The sequence below is a fragment of the Notechis scutatus genome, chromosome Z (assembly GCF_049901735.1).
Source record: "Notechis scutatus isolate UNSWTSFEM ecotype Mainland chromosome Z, rNotScu1.2, whole genome shotgun sequence".
NCBI lineage: Eukaryota > Metazoa > Chordata > Lepidosauria > Squamata > Elapidae > Notechis > Notechis scutatus.
The window spans coordinates 35,683,892-35,711,697 of NC_142025.1; positions in this window are offsets into that span (position 1 = coordinate 35,683,892).

The following is a 27,806-nucleotide window of genomic DNA, read 5'->3' on the forward strand; positions in this document are numbered from 1 at the left end:
AATTCATCTTACCACCGTTTATGTCATCTTCATCTTGAGACTAAGAAATTCAGATTTCATATTCCATTGACCTGCATGTAGTCCTATGTACTCCATATTTTTGTCTCAGCAAAGCATCATCTGATTATTTTACTTAAAGTTTGAAAAGATATTTCCTTATCTGTGTAGCATGAACTGGCAATCTAAGGTTCCCAAGCCTACAAGACCCTGGTACTCCTTTTAACTGTAATTTCTGGAAATTGATAGAGCAATTTCCTGCCAATTTGAGAATGGAAAGAGTTTTAAAATAGTGTAAACTTCCAGAAATATAACTTTCCATTAAAATAATAACAAAGAAAAACATCAAAACTTTCTCCATTCATCCTCAGTTTTTAAAATGTTGACCATTTGTGATTTACAGTGATCATTCTTTTCTTTTTTTAACATAAATTTAGGGATATCATAAGCAACAGTGACTTCAGACTATCAGGTTTGGGAAACATTTAAACGTTTGTTTAATAACATTATTAATTGTTAAGTTCTGAGCATGGGCGCAAGGAACGGAGACGAGGCTGTGAACAGTGAACTTCAACTCTTTATTAACGATCAGGAACAGAGCAAAAACCCTGGGCAGCAACAGCTCTTTTATAGGGCTGACTGCTGTCCCATTAACCAATGACTTACGTTGAAACGTTTAAATTGTACCCAATGAGAGACGTTCCGCTAATAGCCAATCAGGTTGCTCCGTAAGGACAAATCCCAGCTCACTATTCACGGACCAATCAAAAGTGCAGGATTACGAGCCTGCTTTTCTATCAAGGTTGTTAAACTTTATTAAAATACGTTTATGTTATTCATAACACCCCTCCCCCTAAGTTCCGTTTGGAGGGATGTGGTGATATAGTCGCGTAGATATGCAGGTCATTTCACCTGCCTGTTTGATTTTCGCTGTTCCACCGGTTTCTGTCTGCAGTCTGATTCCAGTGGAACGCTTCCAAGTCTTTCTGGTATGGGTGTTTCCGTTTCGGTGCGGGAGGACTCGGCGCGGCTGCCATTGTTGTTATCCCAGTCCCCAAGAGTTACTTCTGGGTTCCGTGGGCTTGCCTCCCTCATGGTATTTCCCCGCGGCGAAACTTCCCCGCTCCCTGATTCTTCTTCAGTTGGCGCGCTTCTTTGGGTTGGATGCTGGGTTTCCCTGATTACATCATTATCTATTCCATTTTCGGTTCCCTCGATATTCCCTCCCCCCTCAGTTTGTGAATAAGGGGAGTCACGGGAAATGGGTGGCAATCTAGAGCGAAGCTGATCTATATGGCGTTTCCAAGTTCTCCCATCATTAGTCTGTAGGCGGTAGGATCTGGGGCCGGTGGGTTGGGTAATGGTTGCAGGGACCCACAATGGGTCGCCGGAGAAATTTTTAGCAAACACCAAGTCGCCTACCTTGAATTCGCGGCACTTCCCGCTAGACCCGAAGGGTTTTTCTGGTGAATAAGAAGGATGTAGGCGGTCGAGGTGGGAGCCAAGTTTTTGTCCCATTAACAGTTCGGCAGGCGTTTTATTCGTGACGCTGTGTGGGGTGATGTGTTGAAGAAGCAGGATTCGGTTCAGCTTGTCGTCGATGTCTCCAGAATCCATTTTTTGTAGTGTTTTTTTGACGAATTGTACCATTCGCTCCGCCCTTCTGTTGGCCGCAGGGTGTGCCGGCGAGGTTAGCACATGGCGGATGCCCCGGTCTGCTAGGTACTGTTCAAAAAGCAGAGCAGTGAACTGGGGCCCGTTATCAGAAACTAAAACGTCTGGTAACCCATGCATTGCGAATAATTTGTTCAGTTTGTTAATGACTGACTCAGTTGTGGTTGTCTTCATTTTATATATTTCTAGCCAGTTGGAATAGGCATCTACTGTTAGTAGAAAAGTGTGTCCTTTGGTGGGTCCCGCAAAATCAATGTGGATGCAGGACCACGGACCCTGAGGGGTTTCCCACTCGGTTGGCATTGCTTTAGGTGGGGCGTTGATGACGTCTTGGTACTTCCGACACGTGGTTACCCAGGCTTCGATTTGTTTGTCGATGCTCGGCCATCACGCGTAGCTCCGTGCGAGCGCCTTCATACGCACAATGCCCGGATGTCCATTGTGCAGTACTTGTAAAACTGTCTGTTGTAGCCTCTCTGGGACGACGACTCTGTCTCCCCAGAGAATGCAGCCCTTCTGGGAGAAAAGTTCTGTTTGCCGGTTTTTGAATGGCACGAAGTTGTTGTGGAGTTGGTCGAGTGGCCATCCTCGTTCGACCCAGCTGAGAACTCGTGCTAAAACAGGATCCCGTTTAGTCTCGATGGCGATATCTCTTGCCGTGAGCGGCGGCGAGTGTAGCGTTTCAATTTGGAGTGTCGTGAGGGTTGGAGCTGGGTCGTCGACGGCTTCCGGAAGTGGGGAACGGCTTAAAGCGTCAGCGTGGGGAATGGCTTTCCCCGGGCGATGTTGCAGTAGATAATTGTAGGCAGCTAGGAACTCTGACCAGCGAGTCATTCTTGGCGATAATATATAGGGGTTGGTTTGTCTCCCGCTATAATACCAAGCAATGGCTTGTGATCCGTAATTATAGTAAATGGGCGTCCATACACGTATTCATGAAAACGCTTTACAGATGATACAACAGCAAGAGCCTCTTTATCGAGTTGGCTATAGTTCCTTTCGGCCCTTGATAATGTACGTGAGAAAAACGCAATAGGTGCTTCATTTCCGTTTGGTAATACATGACTTAAAACTGCTCCTACTCCAAACGGTGAAGCGTCGCATGTAATAGTCAAAGTTAAAGTCTCGTTATACTGCATTAATACAGCGTCGGAAGTTAGTAAGTCTTTCACTTGTCAGAAAGCGCATTCCTCTCGATGTCCCCAGACCCAGGTTGCTCCTTTGTCGAGAAGTCTGTGTAGGGGCTCAGCTACGGTCGCCTTCTGGGGCAAAAAGATGTTGTAAAAGTTAATGAGCCCCAGAAAGGCTTGGAGGTCTGTTCTATTCTTAGGTGTCGGGGCATTTTTTATTGCTTTTAGCTTGTTATCAGAGGGATGGATTCCTTGACTATCGAGAAGGTATCCAAGGAACTCCACCCTTTCAGTACACAGTTGACATTTATTTTTTTTAACCTTGAGGCCGGCGTCTTTGAATTTTTGGAGAACCATTCTGAGACACCTTTCTAAAACTTCTCTATTCGGGGCGGCAATTAACACATCATCAAAATATGGCACGACTCCTTTTATGCCTTGTAAAAGTCTCTCCATCAGGCTTTGAAAAATTCCCGGGGCTACACTCACTCCGAATTGGAGTCTATTGCACTTAAAGGCGCCTCTGTGCGTAACAATAGTTTGTGCTTCCGCAGTTTCCGCATCTACGGGTAACTGTTGGTATGCCTGCGCTAAATCCAATTTAGAATGGAGACGAGGCTGTGAACAGTGAACTTCAACTCTTTATTAATGATCAGGAACAGAGCAAAAACCCTGGGCAACAACAGCTCTTTTATAGGGCTGACTGCTGTCCCATTAACCAATGACTTACGTTGAAACGTTTAAATTGTACCCAATGAGAGACGTTCCGCTAATAGCCAATCAGGTTGCTCCGTAAGGACCAATCCCAGCTCGCTATCCATGGACCAATCAAAAGTGCAGGATTATGAGCCTGCTTTTCTATCAAGGTTGTTAAACTTTATTAAAATACGTTTATGTTATTCATAACATTAATAAAGTTATTTAGATAATTTGTTGTGAAAAGAAGAGAGCCTCCTAAACAGTCTTCAGACAAGATATTTCTGTGATTTTTTCCAATATCTAAGATAGCCAAATCCTTAACCAGTCATATGATTTCCCCCCCTAGCAATAAGAAAACGTTCTCTTACTAAGTGTGTTACATTAGTAGTTACATTATGTTTCTATGGAAGGAAGACATGCCTTGTTGAACACGAATGGTTTGTTAAGGAATTTGCTTCCCCAAAAGCTCTATAATTTAATTGATTTCTCACTTAAATTTTTAAAAATGTTATTCAAGAAAGAGACCAAGTTCTCAGAAGAAAACATCATCTTTGGAGATTCTATTAAACTTCCCCATCTCCTTTTCAGGTTAGTCTTCTCTTCCTTTCCATTGCTTTCTCAATGATTAAATGCCAAAGTGCAACTCTAAATGGCACATGGCCAGACACCCTATTGCACATGGTCTCAGCCAGTATTGTTCCAGCTCAGGGGATCTTGAGAAGGTTGAAAGAATCTTTTGCATAGCTGCAGCCCTGGTTTTTGGTGTTTCTTTTGAGGCAAATGAGAATGAAGCTTCTTTTAAGATACCAGCTTTGCAAACACATTTTTTTTCAAGCTATAAGACATAATATATATGAATATATATCTTAGCTTGAATATATTCTTTTCCCTGGAAGTAAAAAATAGAATTCAAGCAGAACCTTCCTCCTCAACCAGCAATATAAATATTATACCAAGCAGATTAAAAATGAGGCCAAATCCTTCTGTCTTCTTCAACAAATCTTAGTAATGACAGATTAGACAACTCCTTTTGAATTAAATCCTTGTTAGTCAATGCCAGAAACTTGAAAGACGATGAGTCACAGAAGAATGAAATTCATTTTGGTTGATAAGTGATATTAATTTCATGACCTGTCTCCTCTTCTGTTTTTCTCATCCAAGCTTATTTTATTTGGGAATTTTCTATTACTTGAAATGGCTGAATATGATTTCTCAGTTAACATAATGAAAGATAGCATGTTGAAACAAAAGTATTAATACATATAATGGTTAATAAATTAAAAAAATCAGAGAAATGTCATACGAATTTATAAGGCTGTGCTAGTTCATTCCAAAGACCTGCTTATTTCAGTATCTTTTTTCACACAATAGCAATCCAGGTGCCACAGGAAATAGTATGAGTAGAATATGAACATGGTATCATTTTTCCCCATTTATCTTATTGGCTGGACCTGCTAGAAGCTGAGATCCAACAACTTTTAAGAGTTGTTCCTCTTCCTTCCATCTTTCTTTCTCTGCCTTTTTTTTCATTAACAGTATCACTTAAATTACTAGCATAAGCCAAGTGGCATCATATTCATGGCTTCAATCCACAAACTGTTGGATATAGTCTCTGATCACATCCAGCTCATTCTTGGAAAGATGAGAGTTATAGCTCAAACTTCTGAAAGTCTTATGCCAAGAAGAATTTATTAAAGCATCTCAGATAAAACATAACTTCTTGGGGGACAGCTCTTTTAATTGTAGCAAAAAACTGAGAATTCAGGTCTATGAAAAAACAATACATTTATTGACACATGTGTTCACAAATTCATGAAGTATAAACTACATATTTATGTCACAACATAGAGTAATTTGGATCGTGCATTAGATTAAGAAATATTTTCTCCTAAATTTTGGTTTGTTAAATGATCGGCTGGGGTTTTCATAACATGGTGAAAATACATGGATAATCTGCTCTCTATCTATATCCATCTGTTCACCTGTCTGTCTGTTGATCCATTCATCCATCCATATCTGTCTGTCTGTCTATCTATCTATCTATCTATCTATCTATCTATCTATCTATCTATCATCCACCCACCCACCCATCTGCTATATTTAAGGACTAGGCAGCAGTTCTCCTTCTGGTCCGCCGCCTGCGCGGGAGCGCCGATCGCTCCCATTGGCTGATGCCGTTTGACAGCCGGCTATAAAAGGGAGCTGTCAAACGGCATCAGCTGTCACCGCCAGCTGGCTGTCAGATTGCCTCGGCAGCCGCGGCGACCCTTTATTCGATAGAATAAAGATTGTTAGTTTTGACCTGGCTCCGTCTCTCTCTGTAACCGCCGCTCTACAACACTGGCGACGAGGGCGGGATGCAGCAAAGATGACCAGGCGAGACAACTGAGCCGAAGTCACTATAAGAAAGAGCTGAAGCCGCTAAGAGCTGATTGAAGTCACCGCCGCCGATGCTCTCCAAAAGAGCGCGAACTTTAAAGCTCCACAGCTGAGGAGCCGAACGCCGCTGACAGGCACAACCAGAAACGCTTTTCTAAAAGCGAGATCTCTAGAATTTCCTTACTTAGGAAACCGACCCTGCCACTCCAATGGCCTCAACTCCGACATTCCCGCATTTCCAGCCTGGAGCAGAGACTTGGGAATCTTACATGAACAGATTCGAATGCTTTTTGAATGCAATTGATTTGTCTGAAGCTACAGACCTGAGAAAAAGGTCTTATTTTTTAAGCTTCTGTGGGGCTACCGTTTTTGACACAGCCTCTGAGCTGGTGTCCCCACGGTCTATTAAGGCTATCCCCTGGGATGAGTTGAGGGAAATCTTGTCAGGCCCTCTCAGATAGCTAGGAGGCTAGCCTTTAGAAGGAGGGTTCAAGCTGAAGGGGAAACTGTGAGTCAGTATATGGCAGCATTAAGATCAGCTGCCATACACTGCGGGTTTAGGGATTACCTTGAGGACATGCTGCTCGACCAAATTGTGGGAGGAGTTAGGGACCTAAAGCTTCAGAGGAGGTTACTGGCAAAAAAAGATTTGACCTTATCCTTAGCTATTGAGGAAGCTCAGGCTGCTGAGTTATCAGAACTATCTGCAGCTGAGATTCATGGAAGCACCTCAAAACAAGGGCAGGCTACAATTCATTATGATGAGGTCTCCCAAGAAGAAGAAGAAGGAGAACCATTAGAAGTAAACTGCCTCACACGTCCCAGAACATCCTTAGGCCCACCAAGGAAAAACAATAGCCAGATCACCAAACAGCAACCCCATTGTATGAGCTGCGGGGGTAACCACCTTAGATCAACTTGCAGGTTCAGAAATGTTATCTGTCTGAACTGCCAGAAGAGAGGGCACATAGCCAGGGTTTGCCAAGCAGAGCAGGCCCCTTCTCAAAGACCTCAAGTTTCTGACTCCTCCCAAAGGCAAGTGGAAAACTGCTACACATGTTATCACGCGGGCAATACCGCCCATAACTCTAACAAAATAAGCATTTCTCTTTTCATAGAAGGTAAGCCCTGCCGGATGGAGGTAGACACCGGGTCAACCCTCTCCATCATATCGTGGACCACCTTGAAGAAGATACTGCCTTCGCTCTCGAGGAAGAAGCTGATCAACTGCCACCTGACTCTTCGGGACTACCAGGGGAAAACCATCCCAGTCCTGGGTAAGGGAAAATTCCTCATTCAATTCCAGAACTTTAGAGGTTACTTGCCACTGTTAGTTGTAGATGGTGCCCTGCCTAGCTTGCTAGGACTAGATTGGTTCCCTGCCCTAGGCCTGAACATTACAGGGATTCACTCTGTGGTTAATTCTGAAGTTGATGCCCTTTTTAAGGACTACTCTGACGTTTTCAGCAGTGAACTAGGGTGTTATTCAGGCACCCCCATATCTTTCTATGTTGGTCCACAAGCCACCCCAATCCGTTTGAAACCTCGAAGGGTTCCCTTCACCATTAGGCCCAAATTAGACGCTGAATTAGACAAACTCATTAGACAAGGAGTTTTGGAACAGGTAGATTTTGCAGTGGGAAACACCCATAGTTACCCCCTTAAAAAAGGATGGCAGCGTGAGAATTTGCGCTGACTATAAGACGTCACTCAACCGTTTCCTCCAAATTAGCGTATACCCAGTACCTGTAATCCAGCGCCACTCATTTGAGCCAGGCATAATTTTTGCAAAGTTAGACATGTCCCAGGCATACCAACAATTTCCTGTGGACCAGCACACTGCTGACCTACAAACCATAGTTACACACAGGGGCGCCTTTAGATGTAAACGCTTACAGTTTGGAGTCAGCGTAGCCCCTGGCATTTTTCAATCACTCATGGAAAGAATCCTCCAGGGTCTACCCGGGGTGGTCCCATACTTCGATGACATTTTAGTCTCTGCCATCAACAAGGCACAACTGCTACTCAGAGTAAGATCTGTCCTTGACAGGTTTAGGCTAAATGGGCTCAAATTGAAAAAAGACAAGTGCACCATTGCTACCAATCAAGTAGACTTCCTTGGTTATCGAATTGATGCCTCCGGAATTCACCCCATTGAAAGTAAAGTTAGAGCCATTCACGAGGCACCCACTCCCTCTAACAAAATTGAATTACAGGCCTTTTTAGGGCTCCTAAATTTTTATGCATCTTTTCTGCCTCACAAGGCCTCCGTAGCTGAACCCCTACATAGGCTCCTAGATAAGAAGGCCCCCTGGCACTGGGGACAAAAAGAAGCCAACGCTTTCCAGGCAGTAAAGTCTCTTTTAACTTCAAACGCTGTGTTAGTTCAATTTAACAAGGACTTGCCCCTGGTGTTGGCCTCTGATGCCTCACCTTTTGGTATAGGAGCAGTATTAAGCCATAGGCTTTCAAATGGATCTGAGGCACCCATTGCCTATTTTTCAAGGACATTCTCTGCTGCAGAGAGAAACTATAGTCAGATCGATAAGGAGGCCCTAGCAGCTGTGGCTGCTGTAAAAAAATTCCACGAGTTTCTCTATGGCATTCTTTTGAGCTAGTAACGGATCATAAACCTCTATTGGGACTGTTAGCCGGTGACAAGCAAACCCCACAGGTGCTATCCCCAAGAATGACCAGATGGACTCTGTTTCTGGCCGCTTATTCATATACTTTGGTACATCGCCCTGGAATAAACCTGAGCCATGCAGATGCCCTCAGCAGATGCCCCCTGCCAACACCAGTCGAGGACCCAGCTCCCATCCACGCAATCTTCGACTGCAATGAACTTGACCTGCCAGTCTCAGCTGGGGATATTGCTGCACACTCCAAAAAAGATCCTGTGATTTCCCAAGTCCTGGACTGGGTGGGGAGGGGGTGGCCTGATATTCAATTTGCATCTGCATTCATGCCATTTAAGACCCCCAGGCAGGAGTTGTCTTCACTACAGGGCTAATATCGTGGAAGGGAAGAAAAATTAAAATAGATTCAATAGAACAAGCACAAGACTTTCTAGAACAGCTAACAACCACAGAGGATCAACACACTAAGGAGGAAACCCAAAGGAACATGCAGGAAGATCGGAACCGCCATAGGAACAAGGAAGAAAGACCCGTCCAAACTCAAGGAAAAGACAACTTACAACAAGAAGAGTAGAAACATCCCCATACCTCCTACAAGAAGAGAGCCGTATAATTACGAGACAAAAAGCGAGGCAGACTTAAGTAAATGGAGGAAGGAAGTAAAATCCTTTCCATCAACATAAACGGCCTAAATTCAAGAGCTAAAAGGAAGAGGATTCTAACTAAACTAATAAAACAAAATGTTGATATAATTTGCATACAAGAAACACACATTAGGAAAAGTGAGGAGAAATTTCTAGACTGTCCGAAACTGGGAAAATTATTCACAGCACCAGCTGATGAGCACAAAAAGAAAGGTATTGCAATATATGTGAGAGATGATTTAAAAGCGGAGTTAATCTGGGTGGATCCTGAAGGAAGGACCCTGGTGGTACAAACTTCGATTAATGGCATTACATTTTTACTGGTAGTAATCTATGCCCCAAATGATGATCAAGGTAAATTTTTCAAACATCTTCATCAAAAAATAATAGATTTCGGAAAAGGCAATATTTTTCTGATTGGCGATTTTAACTCTATTGCTGACTACCGGAAGGATCATAGTAACATGAGTAAGAATAAAAAAGGAAAAAGAGAATTTTCGAAGCCATGTAAGGAGATGATGTACGAACTGAATCTGGTAGATATTTGGAGGAAACTAAACCCAAAAAAAGAACAGTTTACCTATTACTCTAACCCACACAAAATTTGGACAAGAATAGATATGGCTTGGATAAATGGTGAATTAATTAATGAAATCAAAGATAGCGAAATCTTACCAAACGACTGGGCTGACCATAACCCAATTCAAATAACCTGGAGAGGTAGAAGAAAACCAAAAAGAATATGGACTCTTAACACTCACTTAATAAAAGAAGAAGAATACACTAATAAATTGAAAGAAGAACTGAACTTCTTCTTAAAAGAAAATAATAATGAACTAACTTCGAAACAAAATATATGGGACACAATGAAGGCATTTATAAGAGGAACAACTATCTCTTACAATGCTATGAGAAATAAAAGAAAGTATGCCCAACAAAGTAACTTACAACAAGAAATTAAGGATTTAGAAACCCAATTACAAAAGAACCCCAAAAATCAAAGCATACAGAATCAGTTAATAACAACTAAACACAATCTAAATTTATTGGAACAAGAAAAATTGGAGAGTAGTCTGAAAATGACTAAACAAATTTATTTTGAGCACGCAAACAAGCCAGGGAGATGGTTAGCCCACAAACTTAAGAAATTGCCTATTTTTCAAGGACATTCTCTGCTGCAGAGAGAAACTATAGTCAGATCGATAAGGAGGCCCTAGCAGCTGTGGCTGCTGTAAAAAAATTCCACGAGTTTCTCTATGGCATTCTTTTGAGCTAGTAACGGATCATAAACCTCTATTGGGACTGTTAGCCAGTGACAAGCAAACCCCACAGGTGCTATCCCCAAGAATGACCAGATGGACTTTGTTTCTGGCCGCTTATTCATATACTTTGGTACATCGCCCTGGAATAAACCTGAGCCATGCAGATGCCCTCAGCCGATGCCCCCTGCCAACACCAGTCGAGGACCCAGCTCCCATCCACGCAATCTTCGACTGCAATGAACTTGACCTGCCAGTCTCAGCTGGGGATATTGCTGCACACTCCAAAAAAGATCCTGTGATTTCCCAAGTCCTGGACTGGGTGGGGAGGGGGTGGCCTGATATTCAATTTGCATCTGCATTCATGCCATTTAAGACCCGCAGGCAGGAGTTGTCTTCACTACAGGGCTGTCTGTTATGGGGGTCTAGGGTGGTCATTCCACCCACCTTGCAAGAACCAGTTTTAAGGCCACTGCACGAGGGTCATCCGGGCATTGTAAGGATGAAGGCCTTGGCCCGCAGCTACGTCTGGTGGCCAGGACTGGATGCCCAAATTGCCAACTGGGTTAATGCATGCCAAGCCTGCCAGGCAACAAGGGCAGCCCCACCCACAGCTGCACCAACCAGATGGGAGGATATGGGGGCACCCTGGGCCAGGCTGCATATTGACCTGGCTGGTCCCATGCTGGGGAGAACATTCTTGGTTGTTGTAGACTCATTTTCCAAATGGACAGAAGTGGCCTTGTTACCTTCCACCAAAACACGAGCAGTCATAAGGGTTTTGACCAGAATATTTGTTACACATGGACTGCCTGACACCTTGGTCTCAGATAATGGGCCCCAATTCAGTTCTAATGAGTTTGCCATCTTCACAGCCAACCTGGGCATCAGACACACCCTCACAGCCCCCTTTCACCCCGCGAGCAACGGGATGGCAGAGAGGGCTGTTAGATCAGTCAAAGAAGTTTTGGCCAAGCTGGACCAAGCGGACGGGCACTCCAAGCTGTCCACAACTACTCACGCAACACGCCACTCCATGCCCATCCACCAACAAGTCACCTGCTGAACTTTTGATGGACAGACGCCTCAGGACCACCCTGGACAGGTTGCACCCCCACTACGCTCCCAGCTCACCCCTGGCTTCTGACAGCCATGCCAGGGAATTCGCCCTGCAAGACCTGGTTTATGCCAGGAACTATGCAGGGCACCCATTATGGCTGCCAGGGCAGATAGTTTCTGTTACAGGGCCCAGGTCTTACAGAGTCCTCCTAGAAGATGGTCGAGTCTGGAGAAGACATGTGGACCAACTTAGGAGGTGCTGGACCAAGCCTGCCGCCAAAATCCCGGTCAACCAGCCGCCGAACGACCCGGTCTACCCACCGCCTGTAGCAGCCAACCCGCTGAAGGACCCGGTCTACCAGCCGCCCGACGACCCAGCTGCCCGACCACCGCGAGGAGACTCACCCGAGCAGCAGCCCGATAGCCAGTCCAGGACCCTGGCCGACGACCCTCCGCAGACTCCTGACACTGCCCGGGAAGAACAGGACTGGGCAGCAGCCGACAAGCCTCTGGAACCGCGAAGATCAGGCCGCGAGCGAAAGCCGCCATCCTGGTTACGAGACTACGCATGCTCGCGGCCAGGGGGAAGGAGTGCTATGTTTAAGGACTAGGTAGCAGTTCTCCTTCTGGTCCGCCGCCTGCGCGGGAGCGCCGATCGCTCCCATTGGCTGATGCCGTTTGACAGCCGGCTATAAAAGGGAGCTGTCAAACGGCATCAACTGTCGCCGCCAGCTGGCTGTCAGATTGCCTCGGCAGCCGCGGCAACCCTTTATTCGATAGAATAAAGATTGTTAGCTTTGATCTGGCTCCGTCTCTCTCTGTAACCGCCGCTCTACAACATAGGTTGGGAAATAGGATAGCTAGATATAAGTAGGATAGCTAGATAGCTACATATCCATCCATCCAGCTATTTAGCTATCCCACTTCCCAAACTATGTATCTCTTTAATATTGGTCCATAGGATTCTTAATACTTAGCATGTTGGTTTCCATTTCCAGTTAGCATGGACTAAAATAGTGGAAATAGTGGCTTTTCAATATTTAGATAAACCATGCATTTTTCAGACATCCATAATGGCTTGAATCCTATAATAAACTTCACCTAAACAAAGCAAACCACTACAAGATATAGAACTAAGTGTGAATCAGATTGCAGTGTATGTGTATAGAGATAACATGGAAAGACTAAGACACAAAAGGACTTTCTATACTCTTTACTTTTTTTTCTTTGTGGTCCAAAATGCATGTCTGTTTCAAAAATTATTGTTTAAGCTAAGCATGTAATTCCCATTTATGACTAATATATTTAAACAAGTACAAAATGTGTAGGGCTTCTTAAAAATAGGATTGCTCACATATTACATTCCATTGAGACCATAACCTCATTTTCCATCTACTGTATAACCAAATTCCTCTTTTGTTCAAAGAATTGTCATTGTAGTCCACAGCAATTATTCAATCTGCAAACCAAATAATGCTGATAAATTCATAATTTAAACTTCTTAGATGAGTGGGAGAGCCAATTGTTGTAGGAGTTAAAGCATCAGACTAGAATCCAAGAGTTCTAGTCCTGCCTTTAGCACAAAGCCAATTGTGTGACCTTGGGTCATTCTCTCTCTCTCTCTCTCTCTCTCTCTCTCTCTCTCCCTCTCTCATGAAACATTCAATGCAACATTCAAGAAAACTGCAGGTACTTGTCTAGGCAGTCAAACAAGAATCAAGGTTGACTTAAAGGCATAGATGATAGATAGATAGATAGATAGATAGATAGATAGATAGATAGATAGATAGATAGATAGATAGATAGATAGATAGATAGATAGACAGATCTTCCTGTTTCAAGTTCAGAAAAGGAAAGAGGCTGTATTTTTTTTTAAAAAAAAAATACATTCACACCTCTTCATAGAATGAATAGGCACCCAGACGACACACTCATTGTTAAGCCAGTTACATATTTATTTAAGCCTTACAATGTGATTTTAAAATTTAAGTCTTCCAGATGCTGAGTATTAAACACCATAACTCCAGCCAATATGGCATTGGCTGAGTTGGCTGGGGCAACAACCTCCTACAATATGAGTTAGGTATTAGGTATACGCCTCTCTGAATTCTGAATTTAATTACCATCTAAGCAGACACAAATACCCAATCCCATGATTTCCTGATGCTGATTACAATGCCAACACTATACAGCAAGGACTCTGGGAGAATTAGTAAAACACATCGCACGAGATCGGGGAAAGCAGTACACACACCCGCATGTGTAAGGAGGCGCTATCCACAAAACAGTTCCGAGGCTTATAGACAACGAAAGAGTTTCGCTCTTCCGCGGCTCAAAAGTAGTCAAAGAGGACCAGTAAGAGGAGAATATGATTCTAAAATTGTCCTTTATCTGCGAGGAAAAAATGCTGAGAGTGCCATATCCTAGCCCAATTTTCTTTTTTGCACAACCGTTCACGGTGGCAGGATCCTCTTCTGTAATTTGCACTCACTTATCAAGCCTGCATTCTATCCTCACCCACCACCTCCCCGGCCTCAGATTTCAATTCTTCATCTCCTCACCTACGATCTTCTGGGGAAACGCAGACGGGATGTTCAGCTATAAGATCCAAGTACTAAGCCAAGCGAGAATCGTCTTTCGGCGTCGAGGGAAAGCTGGCAAATGCCCCTCGTCTGGGTGATGGGATGGGTTTATGCACCTGTTTTTGTTAGCAAAGTTAATGTAAGGTTTCGCTCGAAGCTATTCGGGAGACACGCCCAGAGAGCTCAACCTTTCTTCCCGGTTCGGGTTTCAATAAGGGACAAAAAGCTGCTTGACTTCAAACGTAGCCCTTCCATTTAACAGAGAGAGAAATCATTTTCTCCCTTTACTCGTCTTTTAAAACAAACCTGAATATATAGGAGCAGCCGATCACAAAGAAACAGACTGTTTGAGAAATGTAGCTTGGTTTATAATCTCAGTAATGATTTACTTGCCTTCTTTTCTGGATCATACAGAACAATCTCCCTAATGGCCATTCAGTGAAAGGCTACATATAATTGTATGTGGATAAATCCAACTATTTTTATTCTAGGTTACTTTCTCTTAAGTATGTTTAGGACTAGAGGAGTGGTTTCTGGATTTGATCAGTGTCAGGGAATAATGTTCCTTATCAAATACTGTTAAATCTCATTTATCAGTTTTCAAAAGTTGAAATAAGTACAACCAGTGTTAAATGCTACCTTTTAAATATTAATGGATTATTAAGGCCATATCTGAATGTTTCTCAAATGTTGTTTATTGCCAACTTTTCTTTCTTTCCATCGGAATTTTGTCAAACATCTGCCCAATCACACTCCACAATCAACCCTTCCCAGCAAAACACCCTGTAATTTAACATGTTTTCCATTATACCATGCATGTCTGCAGACATAGCATTTTATCACATTTTAATAGCTTTTATTACTTTCTTTCTGCCTCACTTTTGCTTGGTACTAAAATCTCTGTAGGCTTGTTTGACTGCAGAGTCAAATAGCATGAAAGAATCTTCAACCAAGTAGCACTGAGTGTTATTCCTACTGAGCCCTAAGGCAATTCCTCTTCCCTGGAAGGCAGAACTGAATGTCAGAGGAAGTCCTATGCTTTGTAGTTAGCCTATGGCTGCCAGAATGGATTTTTTCCTAGTTGCAGTGTAAAGACATGTATCTATATTTTGTCTCAGATGGCAAATGTCTGTTGGTATGACTGTTTTATTATTGAACAATTGATGTTCTCACACCTGAATAATTTAGAACAGAAAGTTCTGTACACCTTGTTGTTTCTCTAAAACACTGACTTTTGAATAGAAGATTTCTTTCACAGTAAAAACATACTGGATAAGGCTTCCTCGGGAAGGGGAAATGTGCACATCTTTCTCTCTCCACCTGAATTTTCTTGTTCTTCTACTTCAGTTACTATTTGGCTATTTGCATACCCTGGGATATTCAAGAATCCTGGAAAAAACTCACACATATTAAACATTAAGAAAAATGTCTACACTTTATCCTTGATAAAAAAAAATAAGGAGTTGAAGGAATCTGATTTCTGGTATATATTGAGGAAATTATCTAAAAGAGTTAGAACTTTGTTGGAAAGAAGTAGACTATTGCTAGTTGTAAGTGGACATTGCAGTTCATAGATTCCATACATGAGAAGAAGATTGTACAGAAATAATTAAAAAGGTATTCCATAATGAAATTATATTGTATGGAATTGACCAGTCCAGACTGGCTTTATTATTAGTGTGTTAATGCATGCTAAATAAATTAATCAGTTGCAGGTTCTGAGAAACAAAAATATAGGCTATTGATCTATCAGATTCAATAAGGCCCTTGGATGATAGCAGGCCCCAGAATAAAGAGATACGAATCAAGGTATTAGATAGGATGGTTTCAAAATGTACCAGAACTATTTGTAACCCTGCTGAGCTGTTGCTAATTGTGAAACATGATTTTCCAAAGTATGTAGCTTTATAAATATATTTGGACATAGAAGGACAAAACATGAGAAACAAGGAACTGAATGTAGCCGATGGATAGAGGTTTGAGATGTACTAGGATATATGTGGAGACTATCAGTAAGAAAGAACAAGAAAATAAATTGTGAAATGCATGCAGAAAAGTATAAAAAGAATGTCTTTGGATGAGTTCAGGGCCACTGGCCATAGCTATTCCTTGCTGAACCTAGCTATTATCTCTGGACCTCATTGAAATGGGTTTAGAGGTGGTATTCAGCAGGTTCTGACAGGTTCTGGAGAACCAGTAGTGGAAATTTTGAGTAGTTCCAAGAACCGGCAAATACCACCTGGTCCCGCCCCCCATCTATTTTCTGTCTCCTGAGTCCCAGCTGATTGGCTGGGTCTTCTTTTATTGCCCTGCACAGGAGAATGAAGCTGGAAAGCAAGTTAGTGGCGTGGGGAAGGGAATGGGATTTGGCAGTAACTTTCCTCCAGAATGGAGAGGGAATGGAGATTTTCACTATTCTTCCGCTGCCACGCCCACCAAGCCACGTCATGCCCACCAAGCCACGCCAGTAGTAAAAAAAAATTGAATCCCACCAAGAAATGGGTTGTTACTATAAGTTGTGTTATGATGGCTATTCATGTTTCAAATTGCTCATGTAATAAACCTCTGAATCTTTAAATAAGAATTATTGTTTGTGGTCTATCTGCGTTCCTCTTTATTGGGGTGTTTTTACGACAAGGTCATTATTTAACTTGATTCTGAGAAACTAGGAGATTCATCTTTGACCTTCAGGAGATACAATACGCAGACTTAACAAAAAGTCTGGTAAAATAAATGAATCTGTCTGTAACTTTCAGGTTATGGCAGTTCATATTTCAGAACAAAACACGCTCTGCAACTTTCTGTTAGGTCAGTAAAGTCTACTTTATACCATAAAAGGAGAAAAAAACATAATATACTATACCTAGTCTAAGCAATTTTATTGGTATAGTGTTCTGAACACTATATCCCATCAAGATTATAGTAACAATTCACAATCATTATAATAGTGAAATATTTTGATTTAAACTCAACAGGTGATTGATGGCAATTTTAATCATTTTTACTCAGATTTAAATGCCACTGAGTTGAATATCATATTGTATTGATAATATAGGGTTGTGTTTCTTAGATATATCACAAAAATGGATGCAACAAGATAATTATAAATATAGAAAGATTGTTCTCACAATTGTAGAAATTATAATTATTACAGAATTATTACAGAAATTATTAATTATTCAGGAATGATTTAGAATATTACAGAATATCTAGATCGGCCTGAATTCATCATAGTTAAGTGGACTACAATGATTATTATCCTCACTTAGAACAGCCTATAAAATGTTGCTTTATATCTGAAATCTCTTTTCATAATACCTAGACAAAAACCCTTTCTTGATATTATCTAGTAATGATCTATTCCAGTGGTCACCAACCAGTGGGCCGGGTACCCCTGATGGTCCATGAGAAAATTTTGGTGATTTGCAGAGAAATGCACCCTCAAAGCAATTAATCCAGGATGTGCAGGAACAAAAGGTTGCGCTGCCCACATGGCCTGTGGGAACACAAGGCTTACGTTGCTTGCATTACGAACAACACGAGGTAGTGAGGAGAGGGGGGAAAGGGCGGAGGGGGGAACTTGCCCCACTTGCCCCACACGCCTGGCCTGGCCACTAGGCTGCTTCTTTCCATTTCTTTCTTCTTCTGCTTCCCAAACTCCACCAGAAATGAGTCTTTGGGACCCTGCAAGGCCTCCTGCTCCAAGAGGCTGTGCCGGCATGACAAGTCTCACAAAGGCTCATTTCTGGCAGAGTTTGGGGGAGAGAAAGAAAGACTCCTGCTGCTTTCCTTGCATGAAGCCAAAAGTCTCTCTTTCTCTCTCTCCCTGAGTACGGAGCTGGAGACCGTATCCTGTGATCCCAAATAAAGAATGATCAATCGATAGGAAAATCGATAGGGTGGGGAATTTTCCTGCAGACTTTTTGGGGGATTTTCCCTGGGTCTCTGGTCCATGGGATTTAAAATTATGAGTTTGGTGGTCCCTGAGGTCCAAAAGGTTGATGACCCCTGATCTATTCCATGTTCAGATCCTTTATAGGCTGTCCTTGGCTTATATTCATTCATTCAGCATCTATTGAAAGTTACAGTGATGCTGGAAAATAGAAATACAAGACAATTCATGAAGTTTCAGCTATTGTACCATCCCTGGCAGCAATGTGATCATGATCTGGGCACTTGCAGGAAGATTCAATCACTTGATTGCCATTTATTATCTTTTTTGCTGGCTTCCTCCAAACAAGGTCAGGCAAAGTTAATGCAGAATACAGCAGAAACAATTGCAAGTTGGTTTGATAAGCTAGCTGGCTTTTCTGCATTCATATGGTGCCATGTTCTCTATCCTATGCTCTTCCTGCACTTGCATTTTACCCAACCATCCCCCTCCCTGCCCTCCATTATTCATACTTAATCTTCCCTGAGGCTCCCAAGGATACCTCACAGTGTACCTCATCACCCATAGCATTTACATACACTCTGACTTCTATCAGTTCCCATTTTAAAGCCCACATATCTTGAGGTTATAAGAACAACTGGAACTGATTGTTGTTGATAAATTAAGTAGTGATATAATGTTGTGCTTTACAACCACATTGCTTGGCAATGGCAATCTTGGTCCCTAAAATAACCCAAAGACTACCTCTAATCATTATTCACTTATTATCTTTCATTATCTAATACCAAATTAATTTGTCTTTTAGGTTCATTATTTTGTCACGTGGTAACATGAACAGCGTATCATTAAAACACATACTTGAAGACTTAGTCTTTTTCTAAATAGATACTCACCAAATAGTCATCATTCTCATTCATTCTCTAACTTCCTGGTTTTTATTCTCAACCAGCCGCTGAAATTACCTGACAATAATACCACCTCTTCAGTCATCCTCATTCTCAATGTTGCATAATTTCCCCCCCAAATCATCTATGGATCCTTAAGTGTACAATTCATAGGAATGTTAGTTTTATAGTTGTATGCTATCTTTATTTTCTATATCTCTAACAGCACAGATTGTGCCCCTGCCTCCTATTTTCCTTCAACAATACTCTGTGAGGTGGATTGAGTTGAGAGAGAGTGGCTGAACCAAAAGTCAGCCAATCATCTTTCAATCATAATCAAATTACATAATTCTATTTTTATGTGTAGTCATTGTTGAACTAAGTAGCAAGTATGTCAACAAAATGCATTACAAAAACAATTACACATGCGTAATGATTCAACATTCCAAGATTATTACCCCTGTAGTGTATTTCTCAATCCAAATATGAACTACTTTAATATATTCTCAATGAGTAAATACTACCTTGTCACAAAGGCAAACAGGAAGGCGTTTATATCTGAAGTAGAGTTTGTAAGTGTAGAGTTGTAATTGCAGGAATGTTCCAATCTCGGATGGCAAAACTCAGATAAAGAATAATTTCCAAGCAAATACAACTCAGGTAAACAAAGTCACTAATCTAAAGGAGGATTAGAGAGAGGAAGTAAACATATGTTAGACTTTAACTAGAGATAATTAATTGTATGGATTACTGTGCTAAACAGTAACGAAAGTTAAGCAGTAACCAAAGTTAACCAGTGATGGAAGATAACTAAAAATGTGTATAAATGCAAGACTAGACTCCAATAAAGATCATCATGATTCAGTTGTTCATGATCAAACAACTCGACTGCCTCATCATTACAACAAGTGGCGCCTGAACAGGGACCCTCTTACTTCATATGGCAAGGATTTGGTGCACCTTCAACCCTTTGGTTTCTGTAAGTATGGGGTCTTCGCTTTCTGAGGAACAAAGGAAGCATGTAGATGAATTAGGCTATTTGTTGAAGAAAAATAATACCGAGGTACCAAAGAGAAATCTCTTAAGGCTGGTCCAGGAGATTGCAGCTCAGTGCCTATGGTACCCAGAAAAGGGGTCTTTAAAATTAACTGATTGGGAACGTATAGGGAAAACATTGCATACTGAACCTCGAGCAAAAATAGAAGTTTTGCATGTGTGGCATTTATGTAGGCATGCAATTGAAAAATTTGGTCACAATGAACTTTCTCTTTTAACACCTCCACCTTCACGTTATACTAATGCTGTCATTTATCCCCCTTCTTCACCTGAATATATGTCTTCAATTCCCTCAGCTCCTGCAGATACAGGGCAAAAGCCTCCTGACTCTATTGTTCAGTCTTCTTTTCAGAAAATGGTAGACTTGTAAAAGGGATGCCTCTGTCTCAGGAACAGAACTTGCAGAATTACTGTCTGTTTGTCCAGTACAATATTGTCCTGGTCAGGAGCCACAGCTTGGACTGCAAGTAGCAGAATGGGAGGGTCTGCCTTATCAGATCTTAAGAGAGTTAAAAAAAGGCAGTTACAGACTATGGGATTAGTGGTAATTTTACAAGAGGACTTGTAGAAGGAATAAAAAATGGTTATACAATGATCCCTGAAGATTGGAAGCAAATATTTCGCATGATTTTAACATCCATGCAATATGTGGTTTGGGAGAGTGAATATATGAGACATGCTCAAGCTGCTGCTTTAGGAGGGGGAGGAGCATATATAGTTAAGCAGCTATTTGGTTCTGGACCATTTGGTACAATTCCTACTCAAGTTGTTCTTCCTCCAGCTTCGTTAGCTATTGTTTCTGAATGTGCCTTTTGTGCTTTTCTTAAGGTACCCCAAGCTGCTGGTGAACTTTTTCGTCAGTTAGCTATTGAAAATGCTAATGCAGATTGTAAAAGAGCTTTACAGCCGTTAAAGGCTACTGCTCATTATACTCTGGCAGATATGCTGTGAGTCTGCCAGGATATTGGATCACAAATTTATAAAATGCATATGTTAGCAGCTGCTATTCAGAAAGGACAGTGACCAATTGGTAACTGTTTTAAGTGTAAGAAGCCTGGCCACTTTCAGAAGGACTGTCGTTCTACACCTTCTATGCCTCAGAATCGTCCTTCTAAGAAGTGCCCTATTTGTAAAAAGGGATTTCATTGGGCCAATCAATGTCGGTTTCAATCGGGAAACTTGCCAATGGGTGTGGCACCCACCCAGAATCCAAAGCATGCCTTTCCCATCACTCTGACTCCTCCAGCAGTCTCTCTCACTCCTCCCCAGCCACAGCCGGTAGCGCTGGGATCAATTTAATCACTCAAGAGGAAATTGAGTTTAAATTTCCCATGGAAGTTAAAATAGTTCCATCTCAATTTAAAGGTCCTCTTCCTTCGGGATTAGTTGGCTTAATTTTGCCTCATTCTTCTGCACACAAAAAGGGCTGTTTTGTTGTGCCTAGGGTAATAGATTTAGATTACACTGGTATCCTCATGATTCAGATTTGGGTGAATCTTCCTCAAGTTCTTCCTTGTAATTCTTCTGTTGCTCAATTGCTTCTTCTTCCATATGAAATTCCATCTCCTGGTATAGGTAATCATGGGGATGCAGGATTTGGATCAACTTCTTTATCTGTAGGCTTACTTCATCAGCTGAACTCCACTCGTCCTTTGTTAATGCTCTTCCTTAATAAACAACCATTTCAAGGGTTATTGGATACTGGAGCCGATGTTACTGTCATCTCCTCTTTACAGTGGCCAGTACAGTGGCCAAAAATGACAGTTTCTTCATTGTGGGGAATAGGAGGTTCTACAGCTGCTTGGCAGAGTGTTCAAGAAATTAATGTTACAACATCTGCTGGTAAGTCCTTTTTCCTACAACCATACATTCTAGATATTCATACTAATATTTGGGGCCGTGATATCCTTTCTCTTCTTAATGCCCATTTGATTCTTGATGATGTATCTTCCTCTTAAATGGCTCTGTTCTACGCTGGTTTGGGTGGAACAATGGCCATTATCAAGGGAAAAACTTGCTGCTTTACAACAATTGGTTCAAGAACAATTGGCTGCTGTCATATAGAACCTTCTACTAGTCCTTGGAATACTCCTGTTTTTGTTATAAAAAAGAAAAATGGGAAACATAGAATGTTGCACAATTCCTCCATTCCAATTCTTCCTGAATTACAAGTACAGAAATCATATACATTAGTACATTGGCAAAAATTACTTGGCATTATTAATTGGGCATGCCCATTCTTCTGCATTACAACTGGTGATATGTTGCCCTTATTTCAGTCTTTGAAGGGAGCACAATCACCAGGAGATCTAGTTGTATTAACTGATCCTCAAAGAACATGCCTTCAAGAAATATTGAATAAGTTTAAGCATCGATATGTGGACAGGATAATGTCCTTAACAATAGGACTTTGCTTAGCTATTCTTCCCTCCACACCCTTACCCACAGGATGGCTTTATTCTAATGCGTCCCCGCAAGCGGTCAACATTCATGAATTGATTAATTTGTCAGCTACTCTGCCTAGAAACATTTACCTTATCAATCAGCATTAGAGGATTTGATTATTAAAGGTCATAAACGAGCCTTACATCTTACAGGACAGGATCTCATTAGCATAGCTTTCACTCGTACAAAAGTTGAACATGAGCATTTGATGATGATTTCAGAATCATATCAGATAGCCTTTTCTCAATATGTGGGAAACTTGTTGTATTCTTTACCCAAGGATCCTAGAATAGTGGTTACTACTACTTTAAATCCGGCCTTTTCTTCCATTTTTGTGCGAAATCCTATTTCTAAAGCTCTTACAGTCTTTAGTGATGGATCACCTACAAGGGGTGTGGTTGTCTGGCAGATTCAACAACAATGGTATTCTAAATTTACTGCCATGCAGACTTCAGCTCAACATGCTGAGCTGGCTGCTGTGATTTTGGCTTTACGATTGTTCAATGACCAACCTATTAACTTGATCGTTGATATTCAATATGTGTATTTAGCTATGCAATCTCTTCCCCTTTCTTATTGTGCTCTCTCTTTGGATAAGAATTTGTTATCCTTGTTTTTATCTTTAAAGAATAGTTTGGAAACTCGCTTGTATTCTTTGTATGTAGAACACATTCGAAGTCATACTCCCTTTACTAATGCCTTGACTGAAGGAAATTGGAAGGCAGATGAATCCTTAAAGGATGTTGCATCTTTGTTTGCTGATCCTGTTGCTAGTCATTCTTATTTTCATCAAAATGCCAAATCGCTTGCAAAGCAATTTAAAATTTCATTATCTCAAGCCCGGGATATTGTCCGTGCTTGTCCAGCTTGTCAGCAACTGGCAGTTCCCTTTCCAGTGGGTGTCAACCCATGAGGAACCCAAGCTAATCAAATTTGGCAAATGAATGTAACTCAATTTTCAACCTTTAAGCCATACTGTTATCTTCATACGTCTATTGACACTCATTCACACTTCCTTTGGGTTACTGCTTCAAAACATGAACGTACTTCAGATGTTATTTCTCATTGCCTATCCTCTTTTGCTGTAATGGGTCAGCCTTCTCAGTTTAAAACTGACAATGGCCCCGCTTATATTAGTAAGGAATTTCAAACCTTTTGTCAGAAATGGAATATTACTTTAGTGCATAGAATTCCTTACAACTCTCAGGGTCAAGCTATAGTTGAGCGAACTCATCGTACTTTTAAGGCATTGCTTCAGAAACAATTACAAACTGAGTCTGGCCCTTACCATCTGCAAAAGATTCAAAATCTCATTGCTGTAGCATTATATACTTGGAATTATTTAACCTTTTTAGATTCTCTTGCAGACTCACCTGTTAATTTGCATTTTCGAACTACTGAATCTTTAGCAAGGCCTTTGGTAAAGTATCGCCAAGCTCCAGATCCAACCTGGAAAGGCCCTACACCGCTGATCACCTGGGGTTGCGGTTATGCCGCCGTGGAAGATCCTTCTACTCAACAAGCAGTGTGGGTTCCAGCACGCTCTGTTCGTCCGTATCATGGCATGGCATCAGGGCCTTCACAACCCGATTCCAGATTTCAATCTTCATCTGAAAATGGAAGTCCGTCTTCCAAGGTCGACGCGCCCACAACCTATCACTTGGGGCCAGGTTAAATCTACTACATATCAAGCTCAACAACAACTGCAACAGGCCTCATTACCTCAGACTCCTGAAAATCATGTTGCTGCTGTTTTTGCTATTATTACTGCTAACTCTGTTACCATTTTACTTTGTATTTTCTTGTTTATGGTTAATGGTGTTTCTGCTCAAAATGACACTTCTGTGGTTCATCTTAACCCTAATTGGTGGGTTCGTCATGCCCAATACATGTTTATGACCCATGGCACAAATATTACTTTATACTATGAACCCCCAATGGCATTTGGTCAAATTTCTTTTACCCCTAACTTGATTATGTCTTCTACATTTATTGTCTCACAACTACAATCTATTTCACACTCCTGGCTATTTTCTACACCCCCTATGCAATTTAATTCTGTCCGTTGGCGTTACTTGAAAGTTACTCAATTTACAAGGGGTCTGTGTTTCTGTTGTCACGCTAAACACACTTGGCTTCATAATTGGTCTGATTATGATGCTGCTCAGCACATATTAAAAAAGCTAGGGAATTATAGTTATTGTTCTAACTACTATTGGTTGTCAGGTACCTTTAATTCTTCTTTGCATGAAATTAATATAGCTCTTGATATGTATCCTGACAATTTTCCTATTTTTAATGCCTCTGATCAATCTAATACAGGATCGATATGCGCTGGTTGGCAGCTTAAGGATCCTACTATGTGGTTCTTTTTTGATAAATATGCTACTAATGTTCATCCTCAGAATTATCAATGTGCAACTATAGGTTATTTTACTCTACCTGTTCAAATAGGTACGCTCCCATCAACTCGACAGCGGCATTCCTCTCTGGGGCCTACATGTAATGATGAAGTCATTATTGACACACAATTGTCTTCTGGTTCTACATTTGGCTGTGCATTGGCAGGGGCCGTTACAGGAGTCCTTACTCTAGGCTCTTATCCTGGCATAATTGCTCAAGAAAACAGACGATCTATTCTTGGTCTCACCTGCAGACTCGAAAAATCCATCAATGCTACCACTGCTATTATTCGTGATTTGCAGCATGAAATAGAAGACTTAAATCATGATGTCTTACAGCAGCGTTTTGCCATAGACTCTTTTAGCCCATCAGGGAGGGTTCTGTACGTTAGTTGGACGCCGTGGATGTGCTGTGCATTTTCATTCTTTGAATAAAAATTTGAGGATGAGCTTGCCAATTTACAATCATACATTCAAAATAATATCCATGCTCATTACTCACCTTTTGAGTGGCTAACCAATTGGCTCCCTGATTGGTCTTGGCTCAGACAGTTTTTCTTTTATGCTATAATTATTATTATTGTACTCATTGCAACCTGTTGTTTTATTCAATGTATTCCAAATTTATTCACATTGTTTCATCCTGCTTCCCCCTCTCTTAATCCTCTACAATTGCGATACATTCATAAATCTTTGAATCCTCCATTTAAAATAAAAAACGAGGATATGTAGAGTTGTAATTGCAGGAATGTTCCAATCTCGGATGGCAAACCTCAGATAAAGAATTTTCCAAGCAAATACAACTCAGGTAAACAAAGTCACTAATCTAAAGGAGGATTAGAGAGAGGAAGTAAACCTATGTTAGACTTTAACTAGAGATAAACACTGTGCTAAACAGTAATGAAAGTTAAGCAGTAACCAAAGTTAACCAGTGATGGAGGATAACTAAAAATGTGTATAAATGCAAGACTAGACTCCAATAAAGATCATCATGATTCAGTTGTTCATGATCAAACAACTCGACTGCCTCATCATTACAACAGTAAGGAATTGACTTTACCATCTTCCCATTCTAGGGCAGCTGCATATTCAGATTAGTAAAAATTAGTAGATAAAGAGGATAAGCAACTAAAAGCAGATATTCTCATAGCTCTACAAGACATGACACCATCGCTCAGATTTACATCTCTTTTTTTCTTTCCTTTCCATGTCATTAATTCATGTTTTTCACCATATACTCTTCTAACAAGTTGCAATCTTCCATATGCCATGGTAATCTTTAGATGATCTTTTAAATATTGTCCTCCACTGTCCATCACAATGGACAATGGAGAGAAGGACCTGTACATTGATTACCATGCAGACGGTATCAAAAGAAAGTCACACAACCCACAACTCAGCACCCAAACCTTCTTCAACCAATCCACCATCACTCAAGACTAGGTACGCACGCCCCCAACTACCTCAATTCAAATTACAACTGGCCTTAAATGCAAGCTACTCAATGCAAGAAGCCTTGTAAATAAAATACCTGAATTTCTCCTCTTACTAAATATGGCTAAATTTGACATCATATTTGTCTGTGAAACATGGCTCAATGCATCTCTCCCTGACTCCATTACCTCAGTAAGAGACTATCATGTTTACTAATCTGATCATGAAATCCGTAGAAGAGGTGGTGTTGCTATCTTCTATAAAAAGTCTTTACATTTAAACAACATCCAAGTTACCCAGGAGCTTGCTCTTCTTGAGACCATTATCTGTGAACTGACCTTAAATATCACATTTCAGTTCTAACTATGTTACAGAGCCCCTGATTATGACATCAAACATATAAACAAGCTAAATACACTACTAACATGGGCAGCATCCTGCCCACACAATTTTATCTTTCTGACTTCAATCTACCTCATATTAACTGGACCCTAAACGAATGTACAACTGAACCCACACATGCAACCTTCTACAATGCTGTAACAAATCTGGGACTGGAACAACTAGTAACCAACAATACTAGGCTTAACAACTGCCTCAATCTCATCTTCTGCAATAGTTTGAATTCAATTTACAGAATACAAATTAAAGAACCCTTTTCCAACAGTGACCACAACATGATTGACTTTTGTCTCAACATACGTCCACACAAAAATCAACACAATGATGTGATCCCCAATTATACTTCAAAAAAGGCAACTATGATCTTATAGACAACGATCTCTCATCCCTTGATTGGCAATTTCTATTCACTGGATGCAATACTGTTGAAGACCATTATAACATATTTTCACTTGAAGTCAAAAGAGTCATCAAACTATATGTACCAATAACAACTCCCAAAACCAGGAAAAACAGATTACCCATAACAATAAGGAAGCTAAAATCCCAAAAGAGAACACTTTGTCGAAAAAACAAATCTGGTCATGTTGCCAACTTCAAAAGCCGATACAAAAATCCATGCCACCAGATAAAAACTGAATGCACTAATTATCACATTAAACAAGAGGAAACGCGCCAATTCCACCCGTGCTTTCTACAATTTTGTAAACAACAAACTAAAAGACTCAAGGTCCATCCCACCTCTGAAAGGACCTAATGGCGAAGACTGCAACAACGACACCATCAAAGCAAACCCCTTTAACACATTATTTGGCTCAGTATTTGTAAACAGCAATGGATCAAGCCCAGTACTTCCTAGTCGAACCACAGACAACTACCATGATCTAATACATATTGATTTTACAGAAGACATTGTTGAAAAAGCACTGCGCAATCTAAAACCATCCCTATCTATTGGACCAGACGGAATATGTACCTACTTCTTTAAAAAGCTATCCATTGCCATAGCTGAACCTCTAAGCATAATCTTTGAAAAATATTTCAGGACCAGCTCCTTGCCAAAACTATGGTCACAAGCCACGGTCATCCCCATCTTCAAAAAGGGAGACCCCAGCCTAGTTGAAAACTAAAGACCAATCTCTTTATGCTGCATCACCTGTAAAGTCATGGAATCAATTATTAACCAATCCATTATCCTTCACTTGGAGAAAAAACAACCTACTCTCTAA